This window comes from Triticum dicoccoides, chromosome 1A, assembly GCF_002162155.2.
Source record: "Triticum dicoccoides isolate Atlit2015 ecotype Zavitan chromosome 1A, WEW_v2.0, whole genome shotgun sequence".
Classification (NCBI taxonomy): domain Eukaryota; kingdom Viridiplantae; phylum Streptophyta; class Magnoliopsida; order Poales; family Poaceae; genus Triticum; species Triticum dicoccoides.
In genome coordinates, this window is record NC_041380.1 from 42,621,704 (window position 1) to 42,636,211 (window position 14,508).

Consider the following 14,508-nt stretch of genomic DNA (forward strand, 5'->3'; position numbering starts at 1 on the left):
GAGCTGGCCACCCACCGGTTTTGATGGAATCCAGCTGCAATCTTTACCCCTGTAGAGTAGAGGTCCTCGGGTTGCCTGACGAGCTGCATGTGACCTTGGCGGGCCATTCATCGGTAAGGAAATCCAGCCCGTGAAATGACCACTTCACCTAGTCCCCACTCCAACAGTTTCGGCAACGAATGAATGAGTGCAGGAAGGGGGTGTGCATTAGGTTGAGGATGGCACGTCCATGGATAAAAGTAGTATTAGGGCCCGTATAAGATCATGCATTGGTACCACGCTGTTGACTAAGCAGAGTTATAGTCTCATTTTGTGTTGAGCAACTTGCCAATGACAACCTTTGTTACGAAGAATATTTGCAGATGATCACCTGTCCCGCCAACTTTCTCCAGCCGTAACATTAGCTCCATTTAATAGATTCTATTGGTTGTGTGAGTTGAAGTAGCTACCCGGCCCACAAAAATGTGATATGTTAATGTTTCGGTCCAGATTCTATGCACAAAAAATATATATTCTAAATGTTGGTTCCTGTTGTTGTTTTAGACTCAACATGCGTTAATGTTTAAGTAGCACTCCTGTGAGCATACAATTGGGCACTAATAATCTTGACGTACAGAATTACTTGATTTTGCTATTACGAAACCTAGTCTAAACAGGCACCAACAATGGTCAAGAGGAAAACAAAAATCAAATGCTATCGTAATCACATGAAACCACGCTGTCATTGAGTGAACTATGAAGACGTGGTACGGCCCCCACCCCAACCATTCATTTAAACACACTGCATCACTCTATCTACAACATTTATTAGTGCCTCCTTCCTGCATATGTTGTACTTCAGACATGTATTTAAACACTACGTCGTGGTTAATCCCAACAAGCAAGAGGACAAACACGCATGCGTACAAAATTTATGAGACATGGCTCACGCCTGGACGGTATATTTCGTGTGCTTATTCTCATGTATATGTCAAGCACATGGACTGTATTCCTAAAATCCCTATATTAAACCCGAATCTCATTGCTTGAGCCTGCGGTCCATCTTCTGGCACCCAACGGAACCATGCCCTGAACATCTGCATCCATTAGATAAGAACCAATATTGTTGTCATTTATGGTGTGTACCATGTGCCCCTTTGGTGTAAATTACCGATTGTTATGGTGTGTGAATAGAAATAGATATTGCATACGCAATACAATACCATGTTCATGTTTACAAGGAGTTAACCGATCTAACATGCAAGTTAAACGAGCTCTTCCTAGTCTAGCTGAGCTGGCTCGACTCGCTTGAATTCCACCACAAGGCAATAGCAAAAGATCACTTGGCATATTTATTAACTTATGATAACCCTAGCTGATGGACGCGATTATATCCTGCAGGGATTCACGGGTCCATTTATCTGTTTCTGACCTGTGTACGCATGGATCTGCTTCTCATCACAAGGAGTGACTAGTCAGGCAGGGAAAGAATTCATTTCAGCAGGTAGCATACATCAGGCTCGTTTTTCTTTTTAGGACCCGGCACTATATTCATTGCATACAGTAACAGCAGGCCCGTGAGTGTTGCTTGCGACCTTGATGGACGCTCCATGGCCAGGCCACGCACCAGTTTTGATGGAATCCAGCTCGGCCTGCCTGACGAGCAGCATGTGACCTTGCCTGTGTCGTCCATCGACGGGCCATCCATCATCCGTCTCTACATAAAATGACCACTGACCTCCGTGAAATTCAGCCCGTGAAGTGATCACTCTCCCACAGTCCCCACTCACCAGTTTCGGCATAAAATGGATTTAATGGACCTGGGTGCGGGTGGCAACGTAGAATGGGCGCTCTGCTCCTGTGCAGGTGCTGGCTCGGGGGAGGTGGCAACTGAAGGCTGAAGGATTGATGTTTTCTGTGGATATAGGATTATCAACAGCAGCAACTGCGCCGCTGTCTGCCGCACCAAAGTACTTCCCCGACGGCGAGTGCCATGTTGGCTTTTGAACGCTAGAACAAATCAACCAGAAGCAACCTATACGTGCAAGCTACCTAGACAAGCAGTCAAACAATCAGCTTGATTGATGAACAATACCACGTAGGCCTGGGCTTGCTTCGACTTGCGATCGGCTCTCTCGGCGGAACGTACTAGCGCCAACAGGATCGATACGATCTCAGATCGTACAACTCGGTGGATGGTAAACTTAGCAAAAGGAAAACTGAACGATGGCCAGAGGCTCGTATCGAGCCTTGCTTTATTTCTCTCCTTGGTAGTTACAAAGGAGCACGGTAGATACATATATATACTAGGCTATACCTAGCAATACTAGTCCTACACGGTGACTGTTGGCAAGCCCGAGGAGGAAGAAGAAAGGACACACAAGAGCTTGAGGTAGAAGAAGAGCATACAGGGAGTTTTGCGGCACCGCACACACTTGTGTCTTTTCTCTGTTTCTTTTCAACACACACAACTGATTACAAAGTCTTTTAACAGAGACACTCTCCCTGCTACGTACTGCCTGATCCGCTATTTTCTCTCCACTAGCCGGTAGCATGGCCATGAGTAACAACCTCTTTGACATGGCCACACGATTCAGCCGGCGTCACGCTTATCTCCTAATTACTCGGTCCACATCTAAGCCACTGTCGGCTATACAACACATTCATGCAACGGAAATACGCGTACGTGCATGCTACTAACCTGATGGACGCCCGCACATGCATCCATTCTCTACTGACCTCCTCCCAACTAACTAACTCACTCTATTAACCAGCTTTGCACTGTGTACGTGATCATAACTAGACATACACAACCTGCCGCAGCTTAGACTAAATGCATGACCGAAACTAATACGACGAAATAAACATGATGAATACCTAGACAACAAGGTAAACTCAATCAATCACCCCCTTAACCTTGTTGTCATTTATTCGAACACCTCCATGTCTATCTTCAAAGCAACCCCGGCTCGTCGGCGGCGGTCGCGTTGGCGAGAAGCGCCCGCTGCTTCCTTGGCTCGGTGCAGTCCTTGGAGTAATGCCCGTACTCTTGACAGTTGTAGCAACGCACCTTGCGTATGTCGAAGTTGCCCTTCTTCTTGCCGGCACCGCTGCGGTGGCGAGCAAGCCACTCCTCCTCCGTGAGGAGCAGGCGGCTCCCACCACCTTGGTCGTAGTTGTTGGCGCCCTCGTCCAAGTCGCTCCGGTCCTCCGCCGTTTGAGCCTTCCCACAAGCTCTTTCATGGACATGGTTTTAAGATCAAGAAGCTGTTCAATGGCAATGGCTACCTGGGTATACTTGGACGGCACAATGCGGAGAAGATTCTTCACGACCTTCACCTCGTCAAGGTTCTCGCTGAGCGTGCGCAGCTTGTTGGCGATCCTGTTCATGCGCATGGCGAGCTCATCGAGGGTCTCGCCGCCCCTCATGCGGACGGCATCAAACTCCTTGAGGAGAGTCTGTGCCTTGGCCTCACGGACGCGGGCATCGCCGACCCGCAGGATCTTGATGGCATCCCATGCCTCCTTTGCCGTCGCCTTCACATCAAGCGTGGAGTGCATCTCCTCCGGCATGGCTCGCAGGATTGCCGCAAGCGCCGCCCTGTCCTGGTTGAATGTCCCGCCTCCCTCGATGGCGTCCCACACGCGTTGGGCCTCCATGTTCACCTTCATGATCAACGACCACTCGAAGTAGTTTGTCGCCGTCAGTGGCGGGTAGACGACGGTGCTGCTGGCCTGGTGGATGACTTCCTGCTGCACCACCACCTCGCGGCAGCCACGCCGCGTCGGGCTTCGGCCTCGGTGCACCACCGGGCCGAGACACGGCGGCGACCTGGCGATGGAGTGCGCGAACCTTCAGTCACCATGGCTCTGAATACCAAATGTTGGCACAGCCCGAGGAGGAAGAAGAAAGGACACACACAAGAGCTTGAGGTAGAAGAAGAGCACATAGGGAGTTTTGCGGCACCGCACACACTTGTGCCTTTTCTCTGTTTCTTCTCAACACACACAACTGATTACAAAGTCTTTTAATAGAGACACACACGTACTACTTCCTGCTACGTACTACCTGATCCGCTATTTTCTCTCCACTAGCCGGTAGCATGGCCACGAGTAACAACCTCTTTGACATGGCCACACGATTCAGCCGGCGTCACGCTTATCTCCTAATTACTCGGTCCACATCTAAGCCACTATGGGCTATACAACACATTCATGTAACGGAAATACGCGTACGTGCATGCTACTAATCTGATGGACGCCCGCACAAGCATCCATTCTCTACTGACTTCCTCCCAACTAACTAACTCACTCTACTAACCAGCTTTGCACTGTGTACGTGATCACAACTAAACATACACAACCTGCCGCAGCTTAGACTAAATGCATGACCGAAACTAATACGACGAAATAAACATGATGAATACCTAGACAACAAGGTAAACTTCAGTGACTACCTCCAAGCCCGTATCGGACAAGGAGTACTAAGTCATCTTTAATTCTAACATTCATCCCCTTAAACATGACATACTCTTTTCTACGACCTGGATCCCAGACACGATTGCTCGTATGTTTTACCCTTGGCAATGCCTTCGTCGTTCCTTGTAGCATCCAAGTCACTGACTTTGCCATTGTCGGCTCATTTGTAGCTTGACGCCAACGCTCCTTCTTTGTTGCCTCTTCAACCTTCACCTGTTCTTTGGTGCTTGATAGACAATCTTTTGGATCCTCGATGGGACATCTTTCGAACCCGCGCGAGACCAAACTTTGGTCTAACTTTGACTTTCAAGCTCTTGGCGTTTGCTTCAGCCCGTAAAGTGCCTTCTTGAGCTTGTACACTTTTCCTTCTTCTCCTTTCTTCTCGTAGCCGAGGGGTTGTTCCACGTATATTTCTTCTTTCAGGTCGCCGTTGAGGAAAGCGGATTTAACATCCATATGATGAATCTTCCAATCCTCTTGTGCTGCCAAAGCTAGGAGCACCGTCATTGTCTCGATTCGAGCAATCGATGCAAACACCTCCTCATAGTCAACTCCTTGACGTTGTACGTAGCCCTTTACGACGAGTCTTGCCTTGTACTTCACAATGGCACCCTTCGTGTCCTTCTTTAACTTGTAAACCCAATTCAAACCTATTGCCTTTTGGTTCGGAGGTCAGGTTACCAAAGTCCACGTGCCATTGCTCTCGATCGCCCTCATCTCCTCATCCAGGGCATGCGTCCAACTTGAACTTTTGCTCGCCTCTACGAAGTCCGTCGGCTCCTGAACTCTGAGTAAACACAAATCAGAGTACTCGAGCGTAACTGGCTTTGCGTACTTGTAGACTTTCTTGAGGGTCTTGTAGCGACGAGGCCCGGAAGAATCTGTTGTGGCTTGCAAAGGAGGCGACACAAATTGTGTTGGCGTTGATGCACTTGAGGAAGACGGTTGAGTCTTGGGCATGGTAGATGCCGGATAGTTGGCATCTGCATCGTTGGTGTAATCGTCGTGATCGTGACCATCATCTTGATTGTCATCATCACTATGCGCCTCGTTGTCGATGTCGTTGCCGAGATCTCTACCCGTTGCGCGTCGTTGTCACTATCACCTTGTGACCCATGCGCGTCGTCGTCGGTGTCGGCACCATGATGATCACTACCATTGTGGTCACCTTGGTTGGGTGTCTTGCCAACCACCTGGACATCCTCCCCTGCATCATCATCAGTTGGAAATTCAACTGTGAATATGTTACCGTTTGGAGCATCGTTGGCTGCTGGGCTCCAATTCCATGCTTGATTTTCTTCAAACACGACGTCGCGTGAAATCCATAGACGCTTTTGGTTTGTGGATCGTAGAAGCGGTATGCCTTGGTGCCGGAACTCCTCTCGTATTCGATGAACACCATCTTGGTGCTGCGATCGGCAAGCTTTAAGAGATGCGGCTCCGTCATCTTCACACGTGCCACACACCCAAACGTTTGTAGATGAGACACATTCGGCTTCCGTCCGTAAATTGCTTCATATGGAGTCATGCCGATCACTGCCTTCGTTGGAGCCCGGTTGAGAAGATAGACCGCCGTCGGGACAACTTCTCCCCAAAAAGTCCCCGACAAGTTCTTGCTCTTGAGTAAACTTCTCGCCATGTCAACGACGGTTCGATTGCGCCTTTCAACAACCCCGTTCTGCTGCGGCGTATAAGGTGCCGTGAGGAACCTCTTTATGCCAATCTTCTCGCAGTAGTAGTTGAACTCGTTTGACGTAAACTCTCCGCCGTGATCTGTCCATAGAGCGCGGACCTTCAGCTTGTGTTCCATCTCCGTTGCAGCCTTAAGCTTCTTGAACGCTTCAAATGCCTCATCTTTAGATCGTAGGAGAATGACCCACATATATCTCGAGTAGTCATCTACCACTAGGAAGAAATACGTCTTTCCTCGGTGAGTTGCTGGGGTGATAGGGCCACATATATCACCATGGAGCAGCTCGAGTGCATCACTTGCACGATAGGTAGACTGAGCAGGGAATGGCCTGCGATGCTGTTTTCCAACCAAGCACCCGTCACATACTCGATCAACATGGTCGATAAATGGCATCCCGGATACCATCTCCATCTTCGACATCTTCTTCAAGGCATATAAGTTAACGTGTCCAAATCTAGCATGCCATAACCATGAATCATCATCACTCTTGGTGAGCCAACACTCTGATTGAGATTGATCAAGGTTGAGGATATAGAGCCTATTCCGCGTGCGATTCACACGTGCTAGCACATTTCGGAGGTTGTCGAAGATCGTCATCACTCCATTCTCAATATCCACCTTGCATTCATTCTCATCAAGTTTCCCGACAGAGATGATGTTGTTGCGAAGCCGTGGGATGTAGTACACTCCGGTGAGTATGCGATGTTCTCCTGTGAGACCCTCGAAGAGGACAGAACCTTGCCCGCAAATCTCCACATTTGAATCATCACCGAACTTGACCGAGCCTAGAACATCATATTCCAGCTCGAGGAACTTCGGCTTGCACCCCGTCATGTGGTTACTGGCACCCGTGTTTAGATACCACGACACGTTCTGGCTTCCGGATAACTTTGGTGTTACCTTTTTCTCATGAAGTAGCACCTTCCAGCTTGGTTTCACAACCATCGTTTGGACGAGATCACAAACTTTGGCCATCAGAAGACCTGGACGTTCGTCTTCCTGCTTCGCCAAATTTGGCTTGATCTCCCCTTTGTTAGGCTTCACGAGATCACAAACTTCGGCCATCATATGACCTGGACGTTCGTCTTCCTGCTTCACCAAATTTGTCTTGATCTCCCGCTTGTCAGGCTCCGGACAATCCTTTGCAAAGTGACCCATCTCGTTGCAGTTATAGCACTTGATCTCGGACATATCCAAGTTTCGTGGCTTCCGCTCTTTAGATCGGTCTGCCGTACCACGACCTTGTGGCTTGCCTTTTCCTTTGTCTTCTTTGGTTTGTCCGCCGCGCTTCGCGATGCTTGAGCCTTTGCCAATTTTGTGCCTACCTTTGCTACTTGGGGACTCCCTATCTGCACGTGAGTACATAAGTTGGTCACTACCTCCTCCATTCCTTTTCGACAACCACGAGCATTCTCTTCCCATGTCCGCAAGCGTCCGATTGCCTCCGTTATGGTCATGTCGTCGATGTCGTAAAGCTGCTCGAGCGTGCCGATGATGTACATGATTTTATCAGTCACCGAACTGAAAAACTTCTCCACAATCTCGGCTTTCTCGAGCTTTGCACCAAGTGCGCGGATCTCTCCCACCAAAGTAGTCAGATGCATGGCATAGTCATTCACCGATTCAGTTTTCTCTATCTGCAACTTGTGAAATTGGCGCTTCAGCACTTGTGCCCGAGCCTTCGTGACGCGATCTTCTCCAATCCTCATCTCTTTGAGTGCGTTCCATGCCTCTCTTGTTGTCTCGAACTCCGCCAATGTCATCAGCACGGAATCCGGCACAGACTGGGCTATGACGGCCATGGCACCTTTGTCGCACTCCTCATCGACGTCGTCATCCATGATGGCCTCCCACACTCGAAGGGATCGGAGAATAATCTTCATCTTGACTGCCCACACGCCGTAGTTGGCGTCGGTGAGCATCGGGTACTGGATGGGGATGTTGTGATGCGCCTGAACATTGGCGCCGCCCGTTCCGCCACCACTAGTCGCTGACTTGCCATCCTTCTTCACCTTGTCACCGTTCTTGTTCGCCTTGGAACCACCGTTGACGGACTTGTTCACCTTGGAACCACAGTTGACAGACTTGTTTCCCTTGGAACCACCGTTGCTGAACTTGACTGAACCAGCATCGCTGTCCGTCATCGTAGATCGTCGAAGCTCTGATACCAATTGTTGGCTTTTGAACGCTAGAACAAATCAACCAGAAGCAACCTATACATGCAAGCTTGCTAGACAAGCAGTCAAACAATCAGCTTGATTGATGAACAATACCACGTAGGCCTGGGCTTGCTTTGACTTGCGATCGGCTCTCTCGGCGGAACGTACTAGCGCCAACAGGATCGATACGATCTCAGATCGTACAACTCGGTGGATGGTAAACTTAGCAACAGGAAAACTGAACGATGGTCAGAGGCTCGTATTGAGCCTTGCTTTATTTCTCTCCTTGGTTATTACAAAGGAGCACGGTAGATACATATATATACTAGGCTATACCTAGCAATACTAGTCCTACACGGTGACTACCTCCAAGCCCGTATCGGACAAGGAGTACTAAGTCACGTTTAATTCTAACATTCACCCCCTTAAACATGACATACTCTTTTCTGCGACCTGGATCCCAGACACGATTGCTCGTATGTTTTACCCTTGGCAATGCCTTCGTCGTTCCTTGTAGCATCCCAGTCACCGACTTTGCCATTGTCGGCTCATTTGTAGCTTGACGCCGACGCTCCTTCTTTGTCGCCTCTTCAACCTTCACATGTTCTTTGGTGCTTGATAGACAATCTTTTGGATCTTCGATGAAACATCTTTCGAACCCGCGCGAGACCAAACTTCGGTCTAACTTTGACTTCCAAGCTCTTGGCGCTTGCTTCAGCCCTTAAAGTGCCTTCTTGATCTTGTACACTTTTCCTTCTTCTCATTTCTTCTCGTAGCCGAGGGGTTGTTCCACGTATATTTCTTCTTTTAGGTCGCCATTGAGGAAAGCGGATTTAACATCCATATGATGAATCTTCCAATCCTCTTGTGCTGCCAAAGCTAGGAGCATCCTCATTGTCTCGATTCGAGCAATCGGTGCAAACACCTCCTCATAGTCAACTCCTTGACGTTGTACGTAGTCCTTTACGACGAGTCTTGCCTTGTACTTCACAATGGAACCCTTCGTGTCCTTCTTTAACTTGTAAACCCAATTCAAACCTATTGCCTTTTGGTTCGAAGGTCGGGTTACCAAAGTCCACGTGCCATTGCTCTCGATCGCCCTCATCTCCTCATTCAGGGCATGCATCCAACTTGTGCTTTTGCTCGCCTCTACGAAGTTCGCCGGCTCCTCAACTCTGAGTAAACACAAATCAGAGTACTCGAGCATAACTGGCTTTGCGTACTTGTAGACTTTCTTGAGGGTCGTGTAGCGATGAGGCTCAGAAGAATCCGTTGTGGCTTGCAAAGGAGGCGACACAAATTGTGTCGGCGTTGATGCACTTGAGGAAGACGGTTGAGTCTTGGGCATGGTAGATGCCGGATCGTTGGCATCCGCATCGCTGGTGTAGTCGTCGTGATCGTGACCATCATCTTGATTGTCATCATCACTATGCGCCTCGTTGTCGATGTCATTGCCGAGATCTCTACCCGTGTATTGCGCGTCGTTGTCGCTATCACCTTGCGACCCATGCGCATCGTCGTCGGTGTCGGCACCATGATGATCACTACCATTGTGGTCACCTTGGTTGGGTGTCTTGCCAACCACCTGGACATCCTCCCCTGCATCATCATCAATTGGAAATTCAACTGTGAATACGTTACCGTTTGGAGCATCGTTGGCTGCTGGGCTCCAATTCCATGCTTGATTTTCTTCAAACACGACGTCGCGTGAAATCCGTAGACGCTTGGTTCGTGGATCGTAGAAGCGGTATGCCTTGGTGCCGGAACTCCTCTCGTATCCGATGAACACCATCTTGGTGCTGCGATCGGAAAGCTTTGAGAGATGCGGCTCCGCCATCTTCACACGTGCCACACACCCAAACGTTCGTAGATGAGACACATTCGGCTTCCGTCCGTAAATTGCTTCATATGGAGTCTTGCAGATCATTGCCTTCGTTGGAGCCCGGTTGAGAAGATAGACTGCCGTCGGGACAACTTCTCCCCAAAAAGTCCCCGACAAGTTCTTGCTCTTGAGTAAACTTCTCGCCATGTCAACGACGGTTCGATTGCGCCTTTCAACAACCCCGTTCTGCTGCGGCGTATAAGGTGCCTTGAGGAACCTCTTTATGCCAATCTTCTCGCAGTAGTCGTTGAACTCGTTTGACGTAAACTCTCCGCCGTGATCTGTCCGTAGAGCGCGGACCTTCAGCTTGTGTTCCATCTCCGTTGCAGCCTTGAGCTTCTTGAATGCTTCAAATGCCTCATCTTTAGATCGTAGGAGAATGACCCACATATATCTCGAGTAGTCATCTACCACTAGAAAGATCCTCGGTGAGTTGCTGGGGTGATAGGGCCACATATATCACCATGGAGCAGCTCGAGTGCATCACTTGCACGATAGGTAGACTGAGCAGGGAATGGCCTGCGATGCTATTTTCCAACCAAGCACCCGTCACATACTCGATCAACATGGTCGATAAATGGCATCCCGGATACCATCTCCATCTTCGACATCTTCTTCAAGGCATAGAAGTTAACGTGTCCAAATCTAGCATGCCATAACCATGAATCATCATCACTCTTGGTGAGCCAACACTCTGATTGAGATTGATCAAGGTTGAGGATATAGAGCCTGTTCCGCGTGCGATTCACACGTGCTAGCACATTTCGAAGGTTGTCGAAGATCGTCATCACTCCATTCTCAATATCCACCTTGCATCCATTCTCATCAAGTTTCCCAACAGAGATGATATTGTTGCGAAGCCGTGGGATGTAGTACACTCCGGTGAGTATGCGATGTTCTCTTGTGAGACCCTCGAAGAGGACAGAGCCTTGCCCGCAAATCTCCACATTTGAATCATCACCGAACTTGGCCGAGCCTTGAACATCATATTCCAGCTCGAGGAACTTCTCCTTGCACCCCGTCATGTGGTTTCTGGCACCCGTGTCTAGATACCACGACACGTTCTGGCTTCCGGATAACTTTGGTGTTACCTTTTTCTCATGAAGTAGTACCTTACGGCTTGGTTTCACAACCATCGTTTGGACGAAATCACAAACTTTGGCCATAAGAAGACCTGGACGTTCGTCTTCCCGCTTCGCCAAATTTGCCTTGACCTCCCCTTTGTTAGGCTTCACGAGATCACAAACTTCGGCCATCATAAGACCTGGACGTTCGTCTTCCTGCTTCGCCAAATTTGCCTTGATCTCTCGCTTGTCAGGTTCCGGACAATCTTTTGCAAAGTGACCCATCTCGTTGCAGTTATAGCACTTGATCTCGGACATATCCAAGTTCCGTAGCTTCCGCTCTTTAGATCGGTCCGCCTTACCACGACCTTCTGGCTTGCCTTTTCCTTTACCTTCTTCGGTTTGTCCGCCGCGCTTCACGTTGCTTGAGCCTTCGCCAATTTTGTGCCTTCCTTTGCTACTTGGGGACTCCCTATCTGCGCGTGAGTACATAAGTTGGTCACTACCTCCTCCATTGCCTTTCCGACAACCACGAGCGTTCTCTTCCCATGTCCGCAAGCATCCGATCGCCTCCGTTATGGTCATGTCGTCGATGTCGTAAAGCTGCTCGAGCGTGTCGATGATGTATGTGAATTGTCAGTCACCGGACTGAAAAACTTCTCCACAATCTCGGCTTCCTCGAGCTTTGCACCAAGTGCGCGGATCTCTCCCACCAAAATAGTCAGACGCAGGGCATAGTCGTTCACCGATTCAGTTTTCTCCATATGCAACTTGTGTAATTGGCACTTCAGCACTTGTGCCCGAGCCTTCGTGACGCGATCTTCTCCAATCCTCATCTCTTTGAGTGCGTTCCACGCCTCTCTTGTTGTCTCGAACTCCGCCAATGTCATCAGCACGGAATCCGGCACAGACCGGGCTATGGCGGCCATGGCACCTTCGTCGCACTCCTCGTCGACGTCGTCTTCCGTGATGGCCTCCCACACTCGAAGGGATCGGAGAATAATCTTCATCTTGACCGCCCACACGCCGTAGTTGGCGTCGGTGAGCATCGGGTACTGGGTGAGGATGTTGCGATGCGCCTGAACGTTGGCGCCGCCCGTTCCGCCACCACTAGTCGCTGACTTGCCGCCCTTCTTCACCTTGTCGCCGTCCTTGTTCGCCTTGAAACCACCGTTGACGGACTTGTTCACCTTGGAACCACCGTCGACGGACTTGTTCCCCTTGGAACCACCGTTGCCGGACTTGACTGACTCAGCGTCGATGTCCGTCATCGTAGATCGTCGAAACTCTGATACCAATTGTTGGCTTTTGAACGCTAGAAAAAATCAACCAGAAGCAACCTATACGTGCAAGCTAGCTAGACAAGTAGTCAAACTATCAGCTTGATTGATGAACAATACTATGTAGGCCTGGGCTTGCTTTGACTTGCGATCGGCTCTCTCGGCGGAACGTACTAGCGCCAACAGGATCGATATGATCTCAGATCGTACAACTCGGCGGACGGTAAACTTAGCAACAGGAAAACTGAACGATGGCCAGAGGCTCGTATCGAGCCTTGCTTTATTTCTCTCCTTGGTTATTACAAAGGAGCACGGTAGATACATATATATACTAGGCTATACCTAGCAATACTAGTCCTACACGGTGACTACCTCCAAGCCCGTATCGGACAAGGAGTACTAAGTCATGTTTAATTCTAACATATTGTTTGACTGCTTGTCTAGCTAGCTTGCGCGTATAGGTTGCTTCTGGTTGATTTGTTCTAGCGCTCAAAAGCCAACATGCCACACGTCCCACTTCGTGCGCAAGTGCTTCTGCAACTTCTTGGTTGTGTGAGATCGTGTCACCTTGCGTCTCTAGATCTTTCTATATTGTCAATGTTATGAGGCCAACTCCATCACGCGATCTTATTCTGTCCGGCCTCGTCCGTTTGAAGTAAAATGGAGAAACGAGGCGGCCCAGCGCGCGACGGCTCGAACCCATCTGGTCCGTTTTGTGTCTGGGTCGACCCATTTCGAGCGCAAACTTGTGCCGGGTTTGGGTCACGGCGGACACCAAACAGACACGCGCCTCGTCCGCGTCGGGGCCGCGTGGCAGGCGGCCACTTACCTCCCACCCGGGCCACATCAATGCGCACGCGCGGGCGGGCCCGCCTGTCATCCGCCCAGGCGAGGGGGCGCGGTCCTTCTTAAATGGGAACCGTGTACCGGTCGTCGTCCACACTGCCCCACGCCATCCCGCGGCCTCCTCGAAACCCGACAGCCCTAGTCCCAAACCCTAGCCAAGAACTCGTAGGCCGACCGCCCGCCCATCATGGGGCTATGGAACTACGGCCGCAAAGGCAAGCACAACCGCGAGGCTGGGCCCTCTCCGCGGCTGGCGACGTCGCCATCCCCGAGGTGGAGATGGTGCCGAAGGAGGAGGTGGTGGAGGAGCCGCCGGTGGCCGCGTACCACCATGGCCTGGTGGGCCAGGGATGGAGTTGGTCGTGCACCGCTGAGCAGATGGCGGCCGCCGTGGGGGGCGTGAACTGGTGCCCCACACCGCCGCGGTCGCCGGAGCGGGAGGCCTCGCCTCGGGAGGAGATGGTGCAGGCGCCGACCACCTTCCAGCCCGCCGCCCCCGTGCACCACGGACCGCCGGCCCACCTGTGGACGCCGCCGGACTACGTCGACCTCGTCAGCGACGACGGCGACACCGGTGGCCAGTGAAGACGGCGACGACCACGGCATCGACGCGCGGCAGAAGCACGCGGGGGCGTTTTTTTATTTTGTTTTTATGTTAATTATGAAACTGGGCCGTTTAAGTGGACTGAGAAACTGGGCCGTTTTATGGCCGCGGCCCCTATATATGTTTTATGTTTTTTTAACTGTGTTTATTTACTTTTTTAGTCATTTCATTTAAGTTTTATATTTTTTCATTCACGTCCACCCCGTACAGGTTTTGGGGCGTGGCCGCGGATTAGGCGCACCACAACCCATCGGACAAACGCAGACATGGACGAACCCATTGCTGTCCCAAAGGGACAAAATCCGACCAAACCGGACGTCCGTTTGGGGTCACACGATGGAGTTGGACTGAGATGGTTGCAGGTCTAGCATGAAACTATAGTGCTCCGGACGTTTCTAGAGCAATTGTGTAAAATCATGGACAATGCGCATGTGTTCTGGTCCATCTCATGCTCACCGCGCCAAATACCAGGATTTTTAATGTTTGTATCATTGGTCGCACCATGCTCGACCATTGTTGGAC